The sequence below is a fragment of the Aotus nancymaae genome, unplaced genomic scaffold (genome assembly GCF_030222135.1).
Source record: "Aotus nancymaae isolate 86718 unplaced genomic scaffold, 86718_ANA_hifiasm-v0.15.2.pri h1tg000006l, whole genome shotgun sequence".
NCBI classification, from domain to species: Eukaryota; Metazoa; Chordata; class Mammalia; order Primates; family Aotidae; genus Aotus; species Aotus nancymaae.
In genome coordinates, this window is record NW_026988417.1 from 97859667 (window position 1) to 97883825 (window position 24159).

The 24159-nt window shown below is 43.5% G+C and overlaps 2 non-coding genes across 2 annotated transcripts; one reads left to right on the top strand and one right to left on the bottom strand.

The window, feature by feature from the left end:
- Nucleotides 1–1967: 1967 nt before the first annotated feature.
- Nucleotides 1968–2108, top strand: LOC135272235 (U4 spliceosomal RNA). The gene has a single exon (XR_010340321.1). It is a non-coding gene; the product is annotated as a U4 spliceosomal RNA (small nuclear RNA).
- A 16844-nt stretch (nucleotides 2109–18952) lies between these two features.
- LOC135272221 (U4 spliceosomal RNA) lies at nucleotides 18953–19093 on the bottom strand. Its single transcript, XR_010340300.1, has one exon. It is a non-coding gene; the product is annotated as a U4 spliceosomal RNA (small nuclear RNA).
- Between the last annotated feature and the right edge of the window lie 5066 nt (nucleotides 19094–24159).

A 24159-nucleotide genomic window follows, 5' to 3' on the forward strand; every position in this document is an offset into this window, starting at 1 on the left:
CCTCGTGATCCACTTGCCTCGGCCTCCCAAAGTGCTAGGATTATAGGCGTGAGCCACCGCGCCAGACTGTTGTTGTTTTTTGAGACAGAGTCTTGGTCTGTCTCCAGGCTGGAGTGCCGTGGTGCAATCCTGGCTCACTGCAACCTCCGCCTCCCTGGTTCAAGCAATTCTCCTGCCTCAGCCTCCTGAGTAGCTGGGACTACAGCTGTCACCACGCCCAGCTAATTTTTGTGTTTTTAGTAGAGATGGGGTTTCACCATATTGGCCAGGATGGTCTCAATCTCTTGATGTGATCCGCCTGCCTCGGCCTCCCAAAGTGTTGGGATTACAGGCGTGCCTGGCCCACATGGTTATTTCTTAATGAATTCTTGGAAAATATCCTAAAATGTGGCTCCACAAAAACAGTTTTATAGACTCTGTGATCCAGAAACACTGCTATGGGCTTGCTTGATTCAAGGCTAAAACTCAAATAAATTTATAGAGATGGGCACCCTTCCACCAATCAGTCCACAAATATCGCTTCTCCTAAACATGCTTTTTTTTTCTTTTTTGTTCTGCCTATTTCTGGTGTAAATAAACTTTTGATGAGACCTGGACACCAGACAATTCAAGACTTTCTTTCCTGCCAAAGGCCGGCAACACTGTCCATGCGACTTTCTGCAATGATGGAAGTGTCCTTTAGCTGTGTTACCCAATAAAGTAGCCACCAGCCACACGTGACCACTGGAAATGTGGCTAGGATGACGGAGGAACTAGCTGTTCATTTAAACTAGTTAATTTTAATTTTCATTTACATAACCACACGTGGCTGGTGCCTACCTTATTGGACACACAGGTCTAGAGGGAAGGTTTTCTATGGCATTGATAGAGAATGGATTAAAATATAATAGGAATGAAATAATGAAATGTAGCCCTAAATTATTAAACAATTAAAGAGTTTCGTGGAGTTATTGAACCTACACCACTTAAGTAGTTTGTATTTATTGGATTATTTAAACAGTAAATTGTAAAACTACCACACTCCGTTGAGGCCACTAGTAATTTGTGACAACATCATTACAGCATCAGCTTATGGGATATTTGTCCTTGTGGCTTTTTTTTTTTTTTTTTTTTTGAGACAGAGTCTCGCTCTGTCGCCCAGGCTGGAGTGCAGTGGCGCCATCTCGGCTCACTGTAACCTCTGCCTCTCAGGTTTAAGCAATTCTCCCTGCCTCAACCTCCCAAGTAGCTAGGATTACAGGCCTGTACCACCATGCCCGGCTAATGTTTGTATTTTGTAGTGGAGACGGCGTTTCACCATGTTGGCCAGATGGTCTTGAACTCCTGACTTAAGGTGATCCGTCCGCCTCCGCCTCCCAAAGTGCTGGGATTACAGACATGAGCCACCATGCCTGGCTGTCCCTGTGGTTTTTCTTGCACGCAGATCATCTAAAAGTTGTTTCAAATCAGTAACATCTTTGGGCAATGATGAGAACGGGATTAAAAAACAAGCCCAGTTTTATGTTCCCTCGACAATCTAGATGTTGTTAAAGCTATGCTTTGTGGAAAGACAAACAGGACAGCCTGACCCTGAAGATGTGGGTTGCCTGGCAACAATCTAAATGGGCCGTAACCTCCCCCTTCCACCGCAGGAGGGGCTGCGCCCGAATGGAACGTCCCACAAGGTCAACAGGTGCTGGCAGCAGGCGCTGCAGACAGCGAACTGCCTGAACAACTGTCCCCCAAGCCCAGCCCGCCCGATGCCCACGCAGACATTTTGTTCCCCCTGGCAAAGCCAATCGGGCTTGCTCTTTAAAAAAGGAACCCAACTGAGTGGGGGCGGGGGCTCGAGGCCTTCTCTTGCAGTCCAGAGCTGTATTAGTCCAGCTAGCCAGACCCAAGCTTCCTCTGCAGAGGCTGAGGGTGGAGATTGATCTGCAGCATCTCTGCGTATGAGTGCCAGCCTGCACCAAAAGACTCACTCTCTCAGCTTTGCGCAGTGGAGATATCGTAGCCGATGAGGTTTATCCGAGGAACCATTATTGCTAATTGAAACCTTTTCCCAATGCCCTGCCGTGACGACTTGCAATATAGTCGGCATTGGCAATTTTTGATAGTCTCTACGGAGACTGAATTAAAAAAAAAAAAAAAAAAGACTTACTCTTATTTGCCCAAACCCTTTCAGTGACACGTTTTATAAAAATAATCTATATTTTGGCTGGGTGCAGTGGTCAATGCCTGTAATTCCAGCACTTTGGGAGGTCAAGGTGGATGGATCACCTGAGCTCAGGAGTTCGAGACCACTCAGGGCAAAATGGTGAAACCCTATCTCTACTAAAAATACAAAAAAAATTAACTGGGTGTGGTAGTCCCAGCTACTTGGGAGACTGAGGCAGGTGAATCGTTTGAGCCCCAGAGGCGAAGGTTGCAGTGAGCCAGGATCGCGCCACTGCACTCTAGCTTGGGCTAAAGAGTGAGACTCTGTCTTTAAAAATAATAATAATAATAATCTATATTTTCCCCCAAATAGCTGACATCAGTGAAAATTGTCAAAGAAAATTGAATATATGACCATAGAAAAGATCATGCAAAAACTAAAACTGTTCCAAAATAATGCAATAAATGTGTTTTCCAACATACATAAATCAATTTTCTAATAAGACTTGTATGTGTGTGTTAGTAAAACTTTATTAGGAACTAAGAGTGAATTCAATGCTAAACAGTGCATAGGAAATATAAAGTTTGACTTAATATTGTGAAAGAAAATCAATGTTTCTTTGAAAACAGCGATCGTTATGGTGATGGTTCACTATATGTCCACTTGGCTTGGCTATGGGGCCCAGCTGTTTGGTTAAACACGAACCTGGATGTTGCTGTGAAGGTATTCTGTAGATGTGATTGATATGTACTTTCCTGACTTTGAATAAAGTAGAGTATCCTCTTGAATGTGGGTGAGCTTCATCCAATCAGCTGAAGGCTTTCAGAGCAAAGACTAAGCTTTCCCTGAGAAAAAGGAATTCTGCTTCGAGCCTGCACCACAGAAACTCGGAGTTTCCAGCCTGCTTGGCCTACTTTACAGATTTCAAACTCAAGATGGCAACATCAGCTCCTACCTGAATTTCCAACTTGTGGGCCTGTCCTAGAGATTTCAGACTTGCCGGCCTCCACAATTATTTGAGCAATTCTTTAAAATCTCTCTCTCTCTCTCTCTTTCTCTCTCTCTTTCTGTGTGTCTATGTATACATACACACACACACATATATCTCCTATTGGTTCCGTTTCTCCAGAGAACCCTGACTGATACGGTTATATTCTAAAGTTAAGCATTTTACAGAAATTATTTGAGCAAGAAGTGTTGAACAGCTGAGTTTTGCTACATTTACTCTTACTATAAAGATCATGAGTCAAGGAAATTCCTTAACTGCACTTGGCCACTTGTTTCAATGTCAAAATATATTTAATGTCATTTTGTCTGAAAGTCTAATCTGACTTTCTTTTATTGTCATCTGAACATATTCTCTCTTATTTTCCACTCAATGTGAAGATTCTCAATTTCTGTGGACTATACAGTAAAGGAATGAAGCCATATGTAATACTATCTTTCTCAGCCAACAGTAATTATCTTAATCTAATTTGGGATGATAGGAAATTTAGATGATTTCATACTTAGTTCTACATAAGTAGTATTATTTAAGAAAAGAACAGGCTGGGCACGGTGGCTCATGCCTGTATTCCCAGCACTTAGGGAAGCCGAGGTGGGCAGATCATTTGAGTTCAGGAGTTCGAGACCAGCCTGGCCAACATAGTACTTCCCACAAGGTCAACAGGTGAAACCCTGTCTCTACAAAAGATACGAAAATTATCCTGGTGTGGTAGTGCATGCCTGTGGTCCCAGCTGCTTGGGAGGCTGAGGCAGGAGGATAGCTTGAGCCTAGGGAGGTCAAGGCTGCTGTGAGCCAAGATCGGGCCACTCTGTACTCCAGCCTGGGTGACAGAGCTAGACCGACCTTGAAGAAAAAGAAAGAGAGAGACAGAAAGACAGACAGAAAGGAAAGAAAAGGAAGGAAGGAAAGAAAGAGATATATAAATAGTCTCACGTTTTCTTACTGATTCCAAAAGATTAGTCATGCACAGTAGAGAAAGCTGACAAATACCACCTTAATCAAGTGATCATAGTTGATCTCAGCAGAAATGGGCAAATGAGAATCGTTGCCACCTGATAGAAGGCAATGAGAAGACAGCCTCTAGATGGAAGGTGAGTATAGACATGAGCAGTGAACGCAGCGGGACACCCTGTCCTGGATCCTTTGGCTATATATTATTGGTGCAACTGGAGAAACTGGGGTGCAATCCATAGAGTTGATTGCAGGAAGATTTCATTGTTAATTTTCTGATTTTTCTGGTGGCATTTTTGCTTGTGTAGGAGAATCTCCTTTTTTGTAGGAATTACAAACTGGAGAATTCAGGGTGATGGGGCATTGTGTCAGCGTTACTCTCACATGATCCAGGAAAAAAGTTTCTACTATTCTTGAAATTTCATTTCAGTATGTTTGTAATTGTTTGAAAATCAACAACAGCAAAAGTGGTATAGGCTCCAGGGAAGATTCCGTCTCCTTGCCTTTTCTGGCTTCTGCATTTCTTTGCTCAAGGCCCCTCCTTCAGTCTTCAAAGCATCTTCTTGCCTCTCTGACCTCTGTGTCCATCCTTACATCTTCTGTCCGACCCCAACTCCACTGCCCTCTTCTGGTAAGGACACGTGATCACCTTGGGTTCACTAGGATAATCCAGGGGGCACATTGCTTATTTTTTATGATAATATATCTTGAGGGTTTTTCCATGTCAGATCTTTTAAACATAGTATTCCTTACTGTGAATAAACCATAACTTATCCATTTCTCTATAGATTGTTTCTGATTATTAGCTATTGCAGACAACATTACCTGGTATATTCCTGCACTTGTAGTCTTTTGCATCTGTCAATATTTCTGTGAAGTCAAAGAAGAATTGCTGTATGAAGGCATGGGACATTTTGTTAGATGATGACAAATTGTTATCCCAAAAGACTGTATCTTTAGACTCACTCTGGGTGCACTGCCTAGGAGTTAGCTCTGGAGCAGCTAAGAAAAAAACACACAACAACTATACCTTTAGATTCCTACCAACAGGGTAGATTCCTACCTACATGGGAAGAAACCATTCACTCATACATTTACAGGCTAGTATCAGCTGTCAAATGAGTAAAATATGGTGTATTGTTGTCATTCTCTTTGCACTTATCTCCTAGTACTAGAGAGTTTGAGCATCTTTTTATGTGCATAAAGGCCATTTGTATTTCTCTGACTAGCAGTATTCTTTACACGCATCTCTACTTGGTGTTTATGTTTTCCTATTTTTATATGCAAAGTGGCGGCGAGGCACGACAGTCTGCAATCAGCCCTTTAACTAAGGTCTGTGTTTGTTACCGCTGCCCCTAAGCTTGAGTTTCTCTGGGGCTCTGTTTGGAGGGATGGCAAGCCTCTGACAATGCCTGTGTTTGGTGGTGGAACTCTCTGCCTTGTTTCTTCATAAGTTAGGCCATTTGTTTTCAATATTCCAGAAATCTGCAACCCCCACCCTACCAAATTCTGATTTAATGCTGAGAGCCTTTCTTCTTTCCCAGTTCTGTGATGGAGAATGGATTTATTCTCTTAAGAAAATAGATTGTGTATCCTTTTGATCAGATTTTTGGGAGCTAGGGAGGGAGGTAAAGACAAATACTGACCGTGTCATCCTCACAGAGGAGGCTCACTGCATTTCTCCCTGGTCTCGGGTCATTTTCAAGGACAAGTTTTCAAATACTGTAGTAAAGGAACAGATCGTCACCCTCAAAAGAAAAGTAGCTCAAATACCAAGGCGAGCTCGAGGCAATTTGTGCATTTTACAGAAAAGAGGAGGGGGGTGAAAATCATTTATTCCTGAAGATTAGAGCTGTTATATGCTTACTTGATAAGTGATAATAGATTAAACAGTTATTAAAGAAATATCTTCCCAGTTGTATTTAATTAAATGTGAGATCCCTAGGCTGCTGATAGGGGACCTGATATTTCGGTTTCCAAATGATGGTGAACCTAACACGAGGATTAGCATATCCAGAATTAAAACTAAGGCATATAACTGAACGATCAGAGTTCATGTGATCTACAGACTCAGAAAATAATTCATTTGAATATGCACAAAGTCCTCATTTAATGTAATAGGTTCTTGGAAACTGTAACTTTAAGTAAAACAATGTATAATGGAACCACTTTTTTTCCTCATCAACATTATAACCAACGTTATTCAAGGACCTGCTGTTAGTCAAGGACTTTGCTTAAAGTCACAGTTTCCAAGACCCTACCTATGACGTTACATGAGGACTTACTGTATAAATGCATTAATTTTTTTCAGAAAGGAGGTTTCGATGATAACCTCTGAAGGTAATTAGAAATGATGGCTTCCCCTAGAGATGTGCATCAGAGAGGAGTTAGGAAGCCAGAAGGAGCTATGATGCCGACGTCCCTGAGAGCGGAGTGCAGGCCAGCGATGCTTGGTAGTCATCAGCTAAAGGACAGCTCCAGGGGGAGAGTGTATCTGAGCAGGGGACGGAGAGACATGAGAAAATGACAGCATGTGTGAAAATGACCCCTGTCCTCGGTAGGACCGGGCTACATGGGAAGAGACAAGATACAGCAGAACCCATGCGCCGGGGGCGGGTGACAGAGAAACAAAGCGGCCGTCTGAATGCTGAAGGGAAAACGCAGGCATCACGAGGCGGCCAGAAGTGTGTGTGCAAGGATGTGCTGGAGGGAACAGAGCCAACAGGATGTGTAGAGATTTCTATTCAGAGATTTGTGCCAGGGAATTGGCTCACACAGTGTTGTTGGTGAGCCCACAGTCCGCAGGGTAGGCTGGCAGGCTGGAGACCCGGGGAAGCACTGATGCTGCAGGCCGAATCCCAAGACAGTCTGCTGGCGGAATTCCTTCTTCAGGGGAACCTCAGCCAGTTTTCACTTAAAGCCTTCAACTGCTTGTGTGAGGCCCACCCACATTACAGATGATCATTTATTTTACTCAAAGTTTAGTGATTTAAATGTTAATTTCATCTTTAAGATACCTTTGGACAGCCTGGGAAACATGAGGAAATCCCCTCTGCAAAAAATACAAAAACTAACCAGGTATGGTGACGCTTACCTGCAGTCCCAACTACTTGGGAGAACAAGGAGGGAGGATCACTTGAGCCCAGGAAGCAGAGGTGCAGTTAACCGAGATTGCACTACGACAGAGTGAGACCCTGTCTCAAAAAACAACAACAACAAAAAACACAAACCTTTGCAGCAACAAAGGTGTTTGAGGCTGGGTGCAGGGATCTTGCCTGTAATCTCAGCACTTTGAGAGGCCAAGGAGGGCAGATCATTTGAGACCAGGAGTTTGAGACCAGCCTGGCCAACATAGTGAAACCCCATCTCTACTAAAAATACAAAAATTAGCTGGATGTGGTGGCAGGCACCTGTAATCCCAGCTACTTGGGAGGCTGAGGCAGGAGGATCACTTGAACCCAGTGGGGGGAGGTTGCAGTGAGCCGAGATTGTGCACTGCACCCCAGCCTGGGTGACAGGCGAGACTCTGACTCAAAAACAAACAACAAAACAAAGGCTTTTTGTCTGTTTGTCTTTAGACTGCTGTTTGATCAAATATGTGGGTACCATGGCCTATGCAAGATGACACCTAAAATTAACCATCTTCTCCACCCTTCCTCCTGGGTTCCTTTTCAGTTGTTCAGGAGGCCTGGGATGAGGCAGATAACGGAAGTTCCTGCAACGCTGCAGGTAGTGAAGAAATGCTGTCTGGTTTCTGCTATTGCCTGGGAACTAATCCACTGTGGGAAAATTAACATTATTACTTAATGCCATGCCACATGCATATGCCCATTAAATACATCTACACACAGATGTCTTCCCAAGTCCCAACTGACTGAAGCCCATCACCCTAAGCTTCAGTCCTCAAAGGTCCAGAGGAGAAAGGAGCCGTACTTTTTTTTTTTTTTATGATGGAGTCTTGCTCTGCCCCACAGGCTGCAGTGGCGAGATCTCAGCTCACCGCGACCTTGCAACCTCCATCTTTCAGGTTCAAGGGCTTCTCCTTCCTCAGCCTCCGGAGTAGCTGGGCTTACAGGCACCCACCATCACGCCCAGCTAATTTTTGTATTTTTTTTTTAGTAGAGACGGGGTTTTGCTATGCTCACCAGACTGGTCTCCAACTCCTGACTTCAAGTGATCTGCCTGCCTTGGCCTCCTGAAGTGCTAGGATTACAGGCATGAGCCACCGCACCAGACCTGTTGTTTTATTAGAGAGAAGAGAAGACAATATCAACCCTCCCTAACTGTTTTTTCTCTTTTCTAGAAGACAGCAAAGATTGATTTTTCCACACACCTCTGAGCTTTGCATTTCTTCTGAATGAGAATGTGTGCTTCTGAAGAAGAAAAACGTGTTTGTGAGATCAAAAGTTTGTAATAGCGTCTCCCAGCGGAACAGCAATCCTGTGTCATGGAGAGGCTGGTTGAGAGGAAGACGAAGTGTTCTCCAGGATGCTCTCCTGGCTTTCAAGGGCATCCTAGAACTGGGTCATTATAATAAGGGCAGAGACTGTTGAGGCATCAGGCGGGTCTGCATTCTCAGGCTGGTTCTGCACAAGCTGATCATGTGACCTCAGGCAAATGACTTACATGTTCTGCCCCTCCGTTTCCCAGATCCGCGAAATGGAGATAATAGCAATGCCCGGTCTCCCAGAGTCATCGCGCTCATCAGTTTTGATAACAGATGTGATCGTGCAAAGTGCTATGTCAATGTGAACAACTGTCGCTTCTTTGAAGACAGTCAACTGATTCTATGGATAACAGTTTTGAGACGGCGAGACTAAAGTTTAAGTACTTTATCTGAGAATTTTTATCTTTTATTAATAGGTAGTAGGAACCCTGTAACTAAAGCTTGCTAAGGCTGTGGAAAGAGAGAGTGTTTGGAAGCCAGTTTGCTATAAATTTTATGAACTATAGAAATGTTGATTGCAATTTTTATTTTTCCTTCAAATCTGAAACCAGATGAGTCCTGGTGGTATTGAGGGGTTGCAATTATATCTACCTAGCATTCCTTCCCTTTGGGAAAACTCCCTTCTCCATCCCATGTGACTCTGGTGAAGCTGCCTGTCATGTGACTCTCTTTCCCCAATGCACATGAGCATGTGACTCAGGCTTGCCAATCAGAGTGCCCACCTCCATTGACGCAGTCCAGGCGTGGCCACATCACTCAAGCTGACTCCTGAGTTCCACGTGGGACTGACATATATGTAGGGGAAAAGAGGTCCCCTGTCTCTGGGAATTTGAGCATGTTGTCTTTAGCAGCTCACTCAAGCAAATGAGCATGTAGGGGATGGAATAGTGTCCCTCTAAAACTTGGTCCACCTGGAACCTTGGTCTGACCTTATTTGGAAATAGGGTTCTCGCAGATGTGATTAGTTAAGGAACTTGAGAGGAACTCTTCCTGGATTTAGGATGGGCTGTTTATACAATGACTGGTGCCCTAATAAGAAAAGGAAGGGCCACAGAGATTGGAGTGATGTGTCTACAACCAAGGAGTGCCAAGCATTGCTGGCAACACCAGGAGGAAGCTAGGGACACACTTGGGGCAGTTTCTCCTTAAAGTCCCCAGAAGGAACCAATCCTGCCACACCTTGTTTTTTCTTTTTTTTTGAGATGGAGTTTCACTCTTTCACCAGGGCTGGAGTGAAGTGGTGCAACCTTGGCTCACTGCAACCTCCGTCCCCCGGGTTCAAGTGATTCTCCTGCCTCAGCCTCTTGAGTACCTGGGATTATAGGCGCCTGCCACCACACCCAGCTAATTTTTGTATTTTTAATAGAGATGGAGTTTCACCATGTTGGCCAAGCTGGTCTTGAACTCCCCACCTCAGGTGATCTGCCTGCCTCAGCCTCCCAAGTACTAGGATGACAGGCATGAGCTACCGCACCTGGCCAACACCTTGATTTTGGATTTCTGGCCACCTGAACTGTGAGAGGATCCATTCCTGTTGTTTGAAGGTACTTAGGTGGCGGTAGTTTTTATGGCAGTCCTAGGGCACTAATACAGAGTGTTTCACACAACTCCAGGAAGAGTTGATGAAAATGGGCCTCAGAAAAGGCAGGAAGCAGAAAAGCCCCAGGGGCCCAGCAGGGGCATGTGGACCTTGGATCTGATGCTCTTCCAAGTGACCCAGTTCCCAGCTCTTTCAGGCTCAGTCTCTCAATTCAAATAAAATGACAGAAGAGTCTGGCCGAGCTTATGTCAGATGTCTTCTCTTGATCAAATCACTGTGGCCCAAAAGAAAGGCGCCTTCCAAAATTGAACTTGCCAGGACCCACTACTTGTGGATAGAGAAATAGTTCTCAGAAAAGCATACCTCTGGGGGCTCAGTATTTGCAAACTTAACTACTACACGCCTATCAAGTACTAGAAGACTGAGACCAGTGGCTTCTAAATCGGCCTAATCATCACACTTCCCAAGGGAACTTTTGCAGTTCTTACTGGGCCTATTCCAGACTTATAGGTAATCTATAGAAATCAGACTCTTTAGAAATCTGGGCTGGGATTTTTTTTTTTCCAAAAATTCATAGGTTATTATGATGATGAACCAGTAGAAATACTGAGCTAAGGAATGCCTTAGTCAGTTCAAGCTGCTATACCAAAGGACCGTAGACTGGGTGGCTTGTAAGTAACAAAAAAGTATTTCTGACCATTCTGGAGACCGGAAGTCTGAGATCAAGGTATCCAATCCATGGCTGGGTTCCTATGTGGGCTCTGTTCTGGGTGCAGGCTGCTGTCTTATTGTATCTTCACTTGGCAGAAAGAGGGCGAGGGAGCTCTCTGGAGTCTTTTCTATAAGGGCACTAATCCCATTCATAAGGGCTCTACCCTCATGACCTAATCACCTCCCAGAGGCCCTACTTCCAATGGGGGTTAAGATTTTAATATATAAATTTTGGGGAACACAACATATAGTCCATAGAGGAGTTACGTAAGATTTCTGGTTAAGTAAAATTAATGGGAGCCGTGACTTGAGCGGGATCTTAAAGGAAGCATAGGACTTTGCTCACACCGAGGAACAAATTCCTAGCAGATCCTTCAAAAGATTCTAGGAGTCCTCATAAAGTCCTCATAAATTAAACAGAAGTACATAAATATGGCTGCAAATGAAACAAGTGGGTGTGTAAGAAAGATTAGTTTTTTCCTGTATAGGTTTGTCTTTGAATTTATTAGTTAGCATCATGGCATGATGAGTTTAATGCATCAGCCAATGTTTCCCCGTTTCAAGGAAAACTGTGTAATAACCTGAAAGGAATCAGAGCACACACACCCTTGAATTCAAAGGCTTTAATGGAACACGGTGAACTCCACCTTGGAGCATCTGAATTTGAGTCAACAATTTATAATGGAAATACTGACATTCCACCAGTAACTAGGAACATAATTTATTTCAATATCTCTGCCAAAAATTGCTTATTAATTTCTGATGTGGAAAGATTTTCATTCCTCACTCTAATCAAAAGCATTTGGGTACTTATCTGTATATATTACTATACCGATAGTGATATGGGAGGGGGCAGGGAAGTGCTAGGTGGAGAAGAGCAGGGTCCCTGGCGAGGGCTTCACCCTTGGGCCTGTGCCCACAGACATAACTGAGAACAGGCTCTCCTGTTTTTGCACCCAAATGTTGCATTTTCCAAGACCACTCTGGCCTGACATGCCCCCCAGCCTGTGCCCATATAAGCCCAAGACCTTAGCAGGCACAGACACAAGTGGCTGGACATGGAGAGGAGCAGAGGAACATATCAGCAGACACTGGCAGACCATTGATGGCAGAATGATGTGGATACTGAGGGGAATTTGGCTGGGGGCAGTCAGAAGAGAGTCTGGCCGCTGGGTGGCCCAACTCCAGGAGAAGATCACCTTCCCACTCCATCCCACTTTTGGCTCCCCATCCATCTGGCTGAGAGCACCTTGCACTCAATAAAACCTTGCACTCATCCTTTGTGCTCATGTGTGATACGATTCTTCCAGCACACTGGGCAAGAACTCAGGATACAGGACGCCCTCTGCCCTTTTGATAAGGCAGAGGGTCTATCAAGCTGATTAATGCACGCCGTCTGCAGACAGCAAAGCTGAAAGAGCGCACTGTAATGCACGCCCACTTGGGCTTCAGGAGTCGTAAACACTCACCCCTAGACTCTGCTATGGGGTTGAAGCCCAAAAACGCTCGCCTCGACCTCTGCACCTGCCTGTCTGCATGCTGCCGTTAGGGGCTTGTGCATCGGGGCATGTAAGAATCAAGCCACACGCACTGTGGGATGAATAAGGGAACTCACCCATTTCAATAGGTATACTGAAAGCCTAGCTATGTTCTTTCTAAATATTTGTATTCCAGAAGGTGGAGTTCTGCAAACCTTACTCATGCACTCTCATAAACGCGCGTGCGTGCGCACACACACACACGCACACCCTGCTTCCCAAAGTCTCCATTTAGAATGAAGGACACTTCTAGTCAATCTCATCTCTATTTAACACTTATTAAACTGCTTGCTGTGAATAATATGGAATTTAAGATTTTGCAAAGTAGAGAGCCTCGAAAGCCCTTGGGAACTTAACCTGCAGGGAAGAGAGGAGTTAGAATGTTATCTTACAATGGAGTGGGCCGGTGGGTGGATAGTGACCAAACACTTTCTGACAGCTTACTATGTGGCAGGTATTATTTTAGGTGCTTTGTTAACTTGCTTAATCCTCACAACAAACTATTAGGAAGGTTTTATTATTATCACCATTTAACAGATGAGGAAATTGTGATTCATGGAGATTACTTAAGGCACCCAAGTCACACCGCTCCTAAGTCATGGTGCTTGAGTTCACACCCAGGTCCTTTGGCTCTGCACTGTGGTATAACAAGAAATATATTTGGCCAGACGCAGTGGATCACGCCTGTAATTCCAGCACTTTGGGAGGCCGAGGTGGGTGGATCATGAGGTCAGGAGTTCGACACCAGCTTGACCAACATGGTGAAACCCTGTCCCTACTAAAAATACAAAAATTAGCCCGGACTGGTGGTGTGCACCTGTAATCCCAGCTATTTGGGAGGCTGAGGCTGGAGAATTGCTTGGACCCAGAAGGTGGAGGCTGCAGTGAGCTTAGATCACACCACTGCACTCCAACCTGGGTAACAGAGAAAGAGAAAGACTCCATCTCAAAGAAAAAAATGTATGTGTGTATATATATATGTATATGTGTGTGTGTATGTCTATATTTGTCTCAGGTTTCTGCAACAAAGCTCTTAAAACCCTTGAAATTCCCTGAATATAGGAATGGCTTTTGTCTGTTCTAAAGAGTCTCTTTCTAGCAACCTTTAAGTTATGCAAATGAGGTGACATAGGGTGGGGCCCCTCAATAGCCTTAGGATGGGATTGGTAACCAGAAACATCAAGTGATTCCGAGGTCATAACTTTCAACCCCACTCACTGGAAAATGAGCTCTCTGAAGACTCTTAAACCAAAGTTGATGAACTTCCAGGTTGTCGAGCACACGGAGGTGCTGGGCTGTGGAATCTGACACTAACTACTAAAGTTAATGTCAGAATGGAATTGAGTTGTAGGACACCCAGTTGGTATCCTGAGAATCAGAGTAGTTGGTGTTGGAAAACACACGAGAGCAGCCCATGCTGTATTCCCCTCTCCAGTGGTGATGGTTAACTCTGTGAAAATGGATGCTATTCCTCAAGGATATAAAGGAAGAGGTCCAGGGATGGGGACTCATGCTTGTTCTCCCAGCACTTTGAGAGGCCGAAGCGGGTGGATCACCTGAGGTCAGGAGTTCAAGACCAGCCTGGCCAACATGGTGAAACCCTGTCTCTACTAGAAATACAAAATATTTGCTGGGTGTGGTGGCGGGCGCCCATAATCCCAGTTACTTGGGAGGCTGAGACAGGAGAATCGCTTGAACCCAGGAGGCAGAGGTTCCAGTGAGCCAAGATTGCCCCATTGCACTCCAACCTGGGCAACAAGAGCAAAACTCCATCTCAAAAAAACAAAACAAAACAAAACAAAAAAACTCTGCCACCACCATGCCAGAGAAACCACAAGAACAATACATGTCAGACATCAGATGCTTGCTAGCCTTCAAGACAAAGAAGGTCCACGTGAATGTCTTACTGGACTTTGGGGATCTTTAGGGACTTTCAGGAATACAGGTCCTAAAGGGGACCAAAGCCAGAACCCAGAGTATGGAGGATTTAAGTGAGAACCAGCAGTAGGGAAGAAGAGATGGCAATTATGGAAGACGTGTCTTTTAGAAATTTTGCTGAAATGATGGAAACCATTAGCAAAGCACGAAGTCATCATATGTTTGCTTGTATGAATAGGAAAGACCCAGTTGATGCTTAGTGAACTCACAAATGAACAAAGATAATAACTACCATTTATTTTGTGTTTTCTAGGTGTCAGGTACTAGTCTAAGCACTTAAAGTGATTTAGCTCGTTTGTTATTTCCAACAATCCTATATGAAGTAGTGTTATTGTTGCCAACATCCCATTTATACTAAGAAAACTGAGGCACAGAAAGTTTAGGTCACTTGCCCAAGTTTGTTTTCAAGGTTCACACTACTGCCTGTAACGATTTTAATATCAGAGACAAAACTTTAAAGGGTTTTATTTTTTTTAAAATAAATCTATAGTAAATTGCATTAATCTTCATTAAGGATTTTATCTATTATCCAAGGAATGATTATGACAATGAAAACAGGAATAAACCCATACCGATTTATACAATTAAAGAGCTTTTTTTTTTTTTAATTTTTTTGAGACAGGATCTCTCTCTGTCGCTCAGGTTGGAGTGCGGTGGAGTGATCTCAGCTTACTGCAATCTCCACCTCCAGGTTCAAGCGATTCTCCTGCCTCAGCCTGCCATGTAGCTGGGATTGCAGGCATGTGCCACCATGCCTGGCTAATTTTTGTGTTTTTTTTAGAGAGGGTCTCACTCTGTTGCCCAGCCTGGAGTGCAGTGGTGCAATCTCAGCTCACTGCAACTTCTGCTTCTCTGGTTCAAGCCATTCTCGTGTCTCAGCCTCCTGAGTAACTGGGATTACAGGCACGTGCCACCACACCCAGCTAATTTTTGTATTTTTAGTAAAGATACGGTTTTGCCATGTTGGCCAGGCTGGTCTCGAACTCCTGACTTCAAGTGATCTGCCCGCCTTGGCTTCCCAAAGTGCTGGGATTACAGGCCTGAGCCACTGTGCCCGGCTAAAGAGTATTATTTAAACAACTCTCTTTCTCACCTGCATATCCACAGGACCCGGCCCCATGCACCATGCACATAATGGGATCATAAATATTTGTTGAAGAATAAATCAATAAACACAAGCCATAAATTATTATGATCAGATTGGTAATATTTGTTAATACAAACAATTTTTAATAATGATAAAAAGACGCAGTGAAAGAAAAAATAGCTATTTTAGAAAAGTGTATTTCATATGCTCTTGTTTAGTTTTTCATATAAAGATTGCTTCTTTTAAAAAACTTTCCAGCCCCAAATCAGTTTCTTTCCTTTTCCTCTCTTTAAGAGTTCTTAGGGGTGTTTTTGTTGTTATTGGCTTGGTTTTCTTTTGAAGTTTTTTGTTTTAATGATCTATGTTGCTGAAACAGCAGAGGGAGCTAAAATTAATGAACTGAAGTTGCTGCCGTCATCAGCAATGCTCCCAGATATGAGGATTTGAAAACCAGACACATCACCTTTCCACTCCACCTGAAGCACGGCTTGAACAGAGAGTAGGAGGGCACCCCTCACCTAGAAGATAGCAGAGTCATAGTACTGAAGATTCGGTGATAGACCTGAAACACTGCGTCCTGTGTTGAGAAAGCCTAGTCATCCAAGAACACATTCCAGAGGAGGCCAGCGGGATCTGACTACTAGGCCTGCAAATCCACAGACTAAATCTCAGCCCTCTGGGAGAGAATTTGAGCCCAGAGGCCTCTGTAGAGTGATGTCACCTCCAGCAGATGCAGGCCATTCTGGCAGTGGGCAAGTTGGGAAGACAGGACATGGATAGTCCATTTACATGTAATTACTAATATATTTGGAAGTAAATTTATCTATTTGTCCCATCTGTTTTTTTTTGTGTGTGTGTGTGTGTGTGAGAGAGAGAGAGAGAGAGACAGAGTCTTGCTCTGTCACCCAGGCTGGAGTGCAGTGGCACCATCTCAGCTCACTGCAACTTTTGCCTCCCAGATTCAAGCAATTCTTCTGCCTCAGCCTACCATGTAGCTGGGATTACAGACACCTGCCACCATTCCCAGCTAATGTTTTTGTATTTTTAGTAGAGATGGGGTTTCAGGCTGACCTCAGGTAATCCGCCTTCCTCGGCCTCCCAAAGTGCTGGGATCACAGGCATGAGCCACTGTGCCCGGCCTATTACGTATTTTTTGTGTTGGTTAAATAGGAGGTTGAAATTATGTTCCGTGTCATTCACTTTAAGAAACAATAGGACTATATGATATGTTTTAGAGAAACTTCCTTCAAAATTGATACAAATTAACATGTCAGAGCTTAACATAAGCTTCAGATATTTGGCGAATGATGGTATGTGCCCTATCTCATCCCTGGCGATGCTGCTGAATCAATGAGATGTTGCTCTCTGCTCACTAGTCTTACTTCTCTACTTACTAGTTCACATCCCTGTCTCCTAAAAGGAGCACGGCCAAAGTCACACAGTGAGTCTCTGGTGGAGTAGGCGCTAGATCTTCAGCGTTTTGATTTTCCATTGACTGCTCCAGACACCGCACAATCCAGGAGCATACCTGAGCCTTTTTGCCTGCTGTGTCTGGGAGAGTTACCAGCATTCTGTGTCAGTGCATGGCTGCGATGCAGAAGGCGGCAGTGCATTCGCTCTTATTAATATGCTGAAAATATTTGCTCCCTGACATCTGTCATTTTGCATAATTATGAACACAAACCGCAGACACCATCTGGGATGTCAGGGCAAAGGGGAGTGTGGCTGTTTGAAATTCCTTTCCAATTTAATTTCATAGTTTTCAAGAGCCCTGTTTTCTTCCATGATAATTATAGGGAAAATAATTAACAATTATCCTCTGAGTGATAAAATTACTACAAATTAAGAAACAGTTATGAATACAGTTTACAAATAATTATGTTACAGGAGCATAAAAGTGCAAAACTAATGAAATGAAATTAATTAAAGCTATTGAGAGACCATTATTTCTATTTAGTGGTTTCGGTTCCTTAAGGGCAGACTGTTCCATGATGACTTACAACACCTACAATGATAATTCAGAAGGATATCTGAAGAGTGTACTCACAAATATGTATGGTAAATGTGTTGGGTTTCAATGCCAGTGGCACACAGCTAGAGGTCTCAGCAGGACCTCCAGAGAAACAGAGCTATCTTAATACAAAGCGTTAAGACAATTGAAATGAACGTGAAGCACAGGGATGAATATGATGATATTCATTCACTAGACCAGTATTTCCTCACTGGAAGTTTTTGTTTTTTGAGACAGTCTCGCTCTGTCATCCAGGCTGGAGTGCAGTGGCATGATCTTGGCTCGCTGCAATCTCTGCCTCCCAGGTTCAAGCCATGCTTCTGCCTCAGCCTCCAAAGTAGCTGGGACTACAGGCATAAGCTACCACGCCTGGATAATTCTTTGTATTTTAGTAGAGACAGGCTTTCACCATGTTGACCAGGCTGATCTTGAACTCCTGACCTTGTGATCCACCAGGCCTTGGTCTCTCAAAGTGCTGGGATTACAGGCATGAGCTACCACACCCAACCACCTTACTGGGAGTTGATGTCAGCAAAAATAGCAGAGTGAGGACCTCTGAAAATTCTTGCTTCCATAGAAAGCAATGAGAAAATGGCAAAAATGAATAGAAGCAACTTTTCTCAGAAATCTGAAAATTAAAGTGTTGTAGCAATCCAGGGAGCATTTACTCAAGAAAATGACTGAATCTTGGTAAGAACAACTAGCTTTATGGCATTTTCACTTGCCCTATTCCCATTCCTCTTTCTCTGGCTTTGTATTAGCCTTGAAAACAGCCTCCCAATCACAGTGAAAACCAGCAGCTTGGCAGCCACCAGAGGGGAGAAAATGGGTTAAGGTTCTTCAAGGGCTTATTCTTTGAGAATTGTCATTGTTTTACCTGCTGGGTGGTTCCCTGAGAGACCCTACTAACAAGACTGTCTTTATTTGACCTGACTCTGAGCTCACCTGATACCCTGGGGACATTTGTCAAAAACACTTAAAACCATTGTTTAACTTTGCAGCCTCCCAAAGCAGTGGATAACAGTTGGGGCAAATAATAAGCTAGTCAAAGCATTTAAAAGGAAAAGCTGGAGAGCGAAATGTCAATGGGGCTTTGAAAAGCTCTCCTGCATATTCCTGGGAACCTACAAGGCCACATTGGGCTGTGCACATGCCCAGCATTTTCTGCATGCTCAGGAAAGACCTGAGAAGGCCCTGAGCTTTGACCTCTGCTGGCCTCAAACCTCTGCACAATGAGGAAGTGAAGGCTAGGAGAGTTGTCAGCTGCCTGACTGAGTCCTAAAGGTGTGCCCAACATATACAGATGGCCCACTGGCAAAGACCAACAGGCTTATTGGTTTCAAGTGTCTAAGGAAATCACTCTGTAATCATTAGCTGACTAGTAAGCTCACTAAGCAGGAATTTCAGTGGCTACACACAACAAAGAATACGAAGAATTTATTCAGAGAAGTCACTAAACAAACAAGCAAACAACAAAAATATACACAAAAGCAGTAATAACAAACTCTAGGGAGGGAGAGAATCCAATTTCCAGAGTTGCCATATTGTGTTATTTGAAATGCAATCTTTTTTTTTTTAAAATTCAGTCTCTGTAGAGACTGTCAAAAATTGCCAATGCCGACTGTAATTCAAGTTGTCATGGCGGGGCGTTGGGAAAAGTTTTCAATTAGCAATAATCGTGCCTCAGATAAACCTCATTGGCTACAATACTGCCATTGCACAAAGCTTGAAATGTAGTTTTCAACAAACATTGTAAGACATGTTATCTTAGTCCATGTTGTCATTGTTTGCTGCCGTAACAGAATATTTGAGACTAGGTGACTAGTAATGAACAGAAATTTATTTGGCTAATGGTTTTAGAGGCTGGGAAGTCCAAGAGCATGGTGCTAGCATCTGGTAAGGGACTTTATACTGTGTTATCCCGTGGCAGAAGGCAGAAGGGCAAGAGAGAGCAAGAGGAGGCCAAACTCACTTTTATAACAAGCTCACCTTCATAATAACTGATCCACTCCCATTACGATGATGTTAATCCATTCGTGATGGCAAAGTCCTCGTGACCTGCTCACTTCTTAAAGTTCCCACCTCTCAACACTGTTGCATTGGAGATTAAGTTTCCAACGCATCAATTTGAGGGGACACATTCAAACCACAGCACATGCCAAGAAACGAGAAAGTATGACTCATGCACAAGAAGGAAGCAATCAGTGAAATTGTCCGGCAGTAAGCCCAGACGTTTAACTTACTAAAAGTACTTTAAGTCAGCTATTTAAAATATGTCCTCAACAACTAAAGGAAACCATGTCTAAAGAACTAAAGGAAAGTATGAGAGTGATATCTCACTAAACAGAGAATATCAGTAGATATAAATTACTTTTTTAAAAGAAGCGAAGAGAAATTCTGGAGTTAAAATTTACGATAACTAAAATGAAAAAGTCATTAGATTGTCTCAACAGCAAATTTGAGACAGAAGGAAGAATCACCAAACTGAAGGTTGGTTAGTTGAGATTATCCAGTCTAAGAAACACACGGATGCCCAGAAAACCCTAAACCACAAGATGGCAAAGACACAAAAGCAGCTGATCCATCAGCTGAGAATTCGTCTGTCCCCGAGGCTGAGCAGGGCAGGGCTGAGTAAATGCTGGCTTACCATCTCTACCATCATCCGGTTTAGTCATCCAACAAGAAGAAATTGTTAACAAATTCCAGCAATAAGAAATGAACAGAAGATGGGAACTGAAGACCTTAAGCGCTTGCTTTTTGCCTGTTGACCAGATAAATAGAACTATCTGCATTATCTATGCAGCATGGGGTTTTTATTATTTTTACCTAAAGACGTCTCTTTTTGGTAATAACAAACGTGTTTTTTAAAAATGCCTGGTTTTTCTCAATACGTCTTTAAAGGTTTTTAAATTGTTTCATATCTGGTCAAGTTGAGATTTTTAAGAACTTCATTTATAATTTGTAATAAAAGTTTACAACTTGTTTTTTTCAAAAAAGTCAACAAACTGCAAGTATCTGTTAATAAAGGTCTTAAATTAAAACAAATGAAGAAAAATGAAAAGAGCCTCAGTGATATGTAGAACATCATCAAGCATATTGACAAATACATAATAGGAATCTCAGAAGGTAAAAAGAGAGAGAAAAGGGAAGAAGAATTCTTTGAAGACATATGGCTGAAAACTTCCCGAATCTGGTGAAAAACATTCATCTTGGCCAGGCTCAGTGGCTAACGCCTGTAATCCCAGCACTTTGGGAGGCCAAGGCGGGTGGATCATCTGAGGTCGGTAGTTTGAGACCAGCCTGACCCAACATGAAGAAACCCCATCTCTACTAAAAATACAAAATTAGCTGGGCATGGTGGTGCATGCCTGTAATCTCAGCTACCAGAGAGGCTGAGGCAGGAGAATCACTTGAACTCAGGAGGTGGAGTTTGCAGTGAGCTGAGACCGTGCCATTGCACTCCAGCCTGGGCAACAAGAGCAAAAAATTCATCTATGTATCCAGGAAGCTTGATGAACCCTGAGTAGAATAAATTCAAAGGGATGCACACTTAGACACATGATAAACATCAAAAATGAAGATAGAGAATCTTAAAAATAAGAAAGAAGCAACTCATGACATTCAAGAATTTCTCAATAAAATTAAAAGCTGATTTATCATCAAAAACCATGGGTAGTAGAGGCAGTAGAATGTTATACTCAAAGTGCTGAAAGAAAAAGACTCATTTAAGAATTTTTTTTTTTGAGACAGAGTTTCGCTCTTCTTGCCCAGGCGGGAGTGCAATGGCTCAATCTCAGCTCAATGCAACCACATGTGTTTCCCTGGATCACACTAACTTGGAGGGCACAGTGGAGTCACAGTGTCAGAATCAGAACAGTGGCCCCTGATTTGCTGTGTGTATCATTGTATTGCTGGACATTTCTGGGTTCAGGAAGGCTGTGAAGTGTATTTTCACAGGGGTGTTTTATCAAGGCATTCTTTCTCCTCTATCACTAGCACTCCTGGAATAAATCTTCCCCTGACTACATCGTGTCCTGCCTCTCCGCCTCTAGTGTTTTACTCTGGTGAGGTCCTAAAGCTGTCTTGCCTTTACTGGCAGTTCTGTACAAAAATTCTAAGATATAGCTTTTTATGTAACTAACTGCTTTTTGTACTTGTTATGAGTAAATATTTTGGAGTCAGAATGCCTATGTTTGAATTCCTTTTCTACAATTGAATGGCTGGGCATTCCTCCTCTGACAGCCTGTTTAATCTCTCTGTGTCTCCACTTTTTTATTTGTACAGGGGAGATAAGGAAAATTACTGCACTTTATGATTGTTATAAGAATGAAATGAGATAATACACGTAAAAGCTTAGCGCAATGCCTAGCCCATATTAAACACACACTATAGATGAAGGCAGTAGTGGTAGTGATTACAGCCGCCTCATTTTCCTAAGACTCCAACATCCAAAGGAAGCTGAACAGAAACTAACCTGTTCTCAGATGCATTCATCTTCAACCTGGCATCTTAGATCTTGCCTAAACTTATGCACGAATTTCTTCCTCCCAGGTTTATGCACGAATTTCTTCCTCCCAGGTTCAAGCGATTCTCATGCCTCAGCCTCCTGAGTAGCTGGGATTACAGGCTCCCATCACCACACCTGGCTAATTTTTGTATTTTTAGTAGAGACAGGGCTTTGCTTTGTTGGCCAGGCTGGTCTCAAACTCCTAACCTCAGGTGATCCACCCACCTCAGCCTCCCAAAGTTCTGGGATTACAGACGTGAGCCACCATGCCTGGCCTCTATGTGTAGATTTTTGTGTGGAAATCATTTAGGTAAATACCAAGGAGCATGATTGCTGAATCATATGGTAAAAGTATGTTTCATTTTGCAAGAAACTGCCAAACTGTCTTCCAACGTGGCTGTACCATTTTGTATTTCCACCAGCAATGAATGAGAGTCCCTGTTGCTCTACATCCTTGCCAGCATTTCGTATTGTCATTGTTTAGATTTTTGCTACACACTCCAGGTACGTAGTGGTATCTCGTTGTTTTAATTTGCAATTCCCCAGTGACATATGATGTTAATCATTCTTTCATATGCTTATTTTGCCATCTGTATATATTTTTTCTGTTATGTGTCTGTTTAGGTCTTTTGCTTATTTTTGCCCCCTTTCAATTAGGCTATATTTTTTTAGAGTGGTTTTAGGCTTACCATATGTATAGATCTTTTCAGATTGCCTTCTTTCACTTAGTAATATGCATTGAAGCTTCCCCCGTATCATTTCATGAAAACAGTTGAATGCAATGACTTTTAATTTCTAAGCCTGTGGATATTTGCTTTGTAGTGTCTCAGTAGTTTAAAAAACTGGAGAGTCCACACTCCAAAAATTCTAATTGCTTCCTGGTATGCTTTATTGCAGTACCCATGTGTATCCTTTTCTTTTGTAATAATTTACTGACAAAGTTGACTGCCCAGTCACCTGCAGTTCCTGTCCCAGGGCTCAGGCCAGAGAGTTAGCATTTGTGCGGACGCTGCAGGGATGGGCTCTGGAGACAGAGAGGCAAGCGGCTCCCCACCTCCTTGTCCTGGTGATGTCCCCATGTGAAGTCCTTCATTTTCTCATGGCTGCAGCCACTGCCACCATCACCACCGCTGCAGCAGCCCCTGTTATCACCACTGATTAAGGCCCAGGTCCTGACCTGGCTACCTGGGGACTCCACAATGTCCCTAGCTGCCTGGTCACTGTTCAGTGCCTGGATGCTTGGCATATCTCCACCATGCACATATAAGTTCCATTGCCCCAGTAGACTTCACTTCCAAAACACACATGAAAAGATAAAATTAAATGTTTTAGCTGGGTGCAGTGGCTCATGCCTGTAATTCTAGCACTTTGGGAGGCCGAGGTGGGCAAATTACTTGAGGTCAAATGTTCCAGACCAACCTGGCCAACCTGGTGAAACTCCATCTCTACTAAATACAAAAATTAGCCAGGCATGGTGGCAGGTGCCTGTAGTCCCAGCTACTTGGGAGGCTGAGGCGTGAGAATTGCTTGAACTCGGTGGGGGGAGGTTGCAGTGAGCCGAGATTGCGCACTGCACCCCAGCCTGGGTAACAGAGCAAAACTCCGTCTCAAAATTAATTAATTAATTAATTAATTAATTAAGGTAAACTAAGTTAAAAATTCTAAGATGGTGAAAATAGAGCATTAAACTAAGTATTATGCCAAGTAAAAGAAGTCAGTCACAAACGACCACATATAAAATGATTCCATTTATATGAAACCAAAGTCACACACTCGTGAAGCCAGCCCAGGTTTTCACTCACATTTCCCAACTGTGGGGCTACCTCCCATCAGTAGAACCTGAGAGCCACTAGGGGTGGTGGCAGGGGTCTTTTACCCTGTGCACCCTCAACTGCTGTCACCCGGGGCAGTCACCCCACCTCCTCCATAGACTCCTGCATGTCGCAGGAAGTCCTTGAGCGGTGACCTGACTGTCTCCTCTGCGGAGGAGTTTTGAGACTATTGCCCCACAATGCTGATGCCAATGGGCCCTTCCAATCCAACAGATCCTTCCAATTCATACCCTCCCTGCATCCCATCGCCGAGCTGCCTGCTTTGCCAGCCAAAAGACGGATATCCTTGCAGGAATGGGACCACTCTTCCTGCTCTGCACAGGACCCTTACCTGTCCTCCTTGCTGCTGGTGGTGTCTGCAAAGTCAAGTTCCAGACAGCATCGAAGAGATCACACTCTAGCAATGCAGGGGGTGGAGTCTAAAGAGGACACGTCTGGATGGTGCATGGTTCCC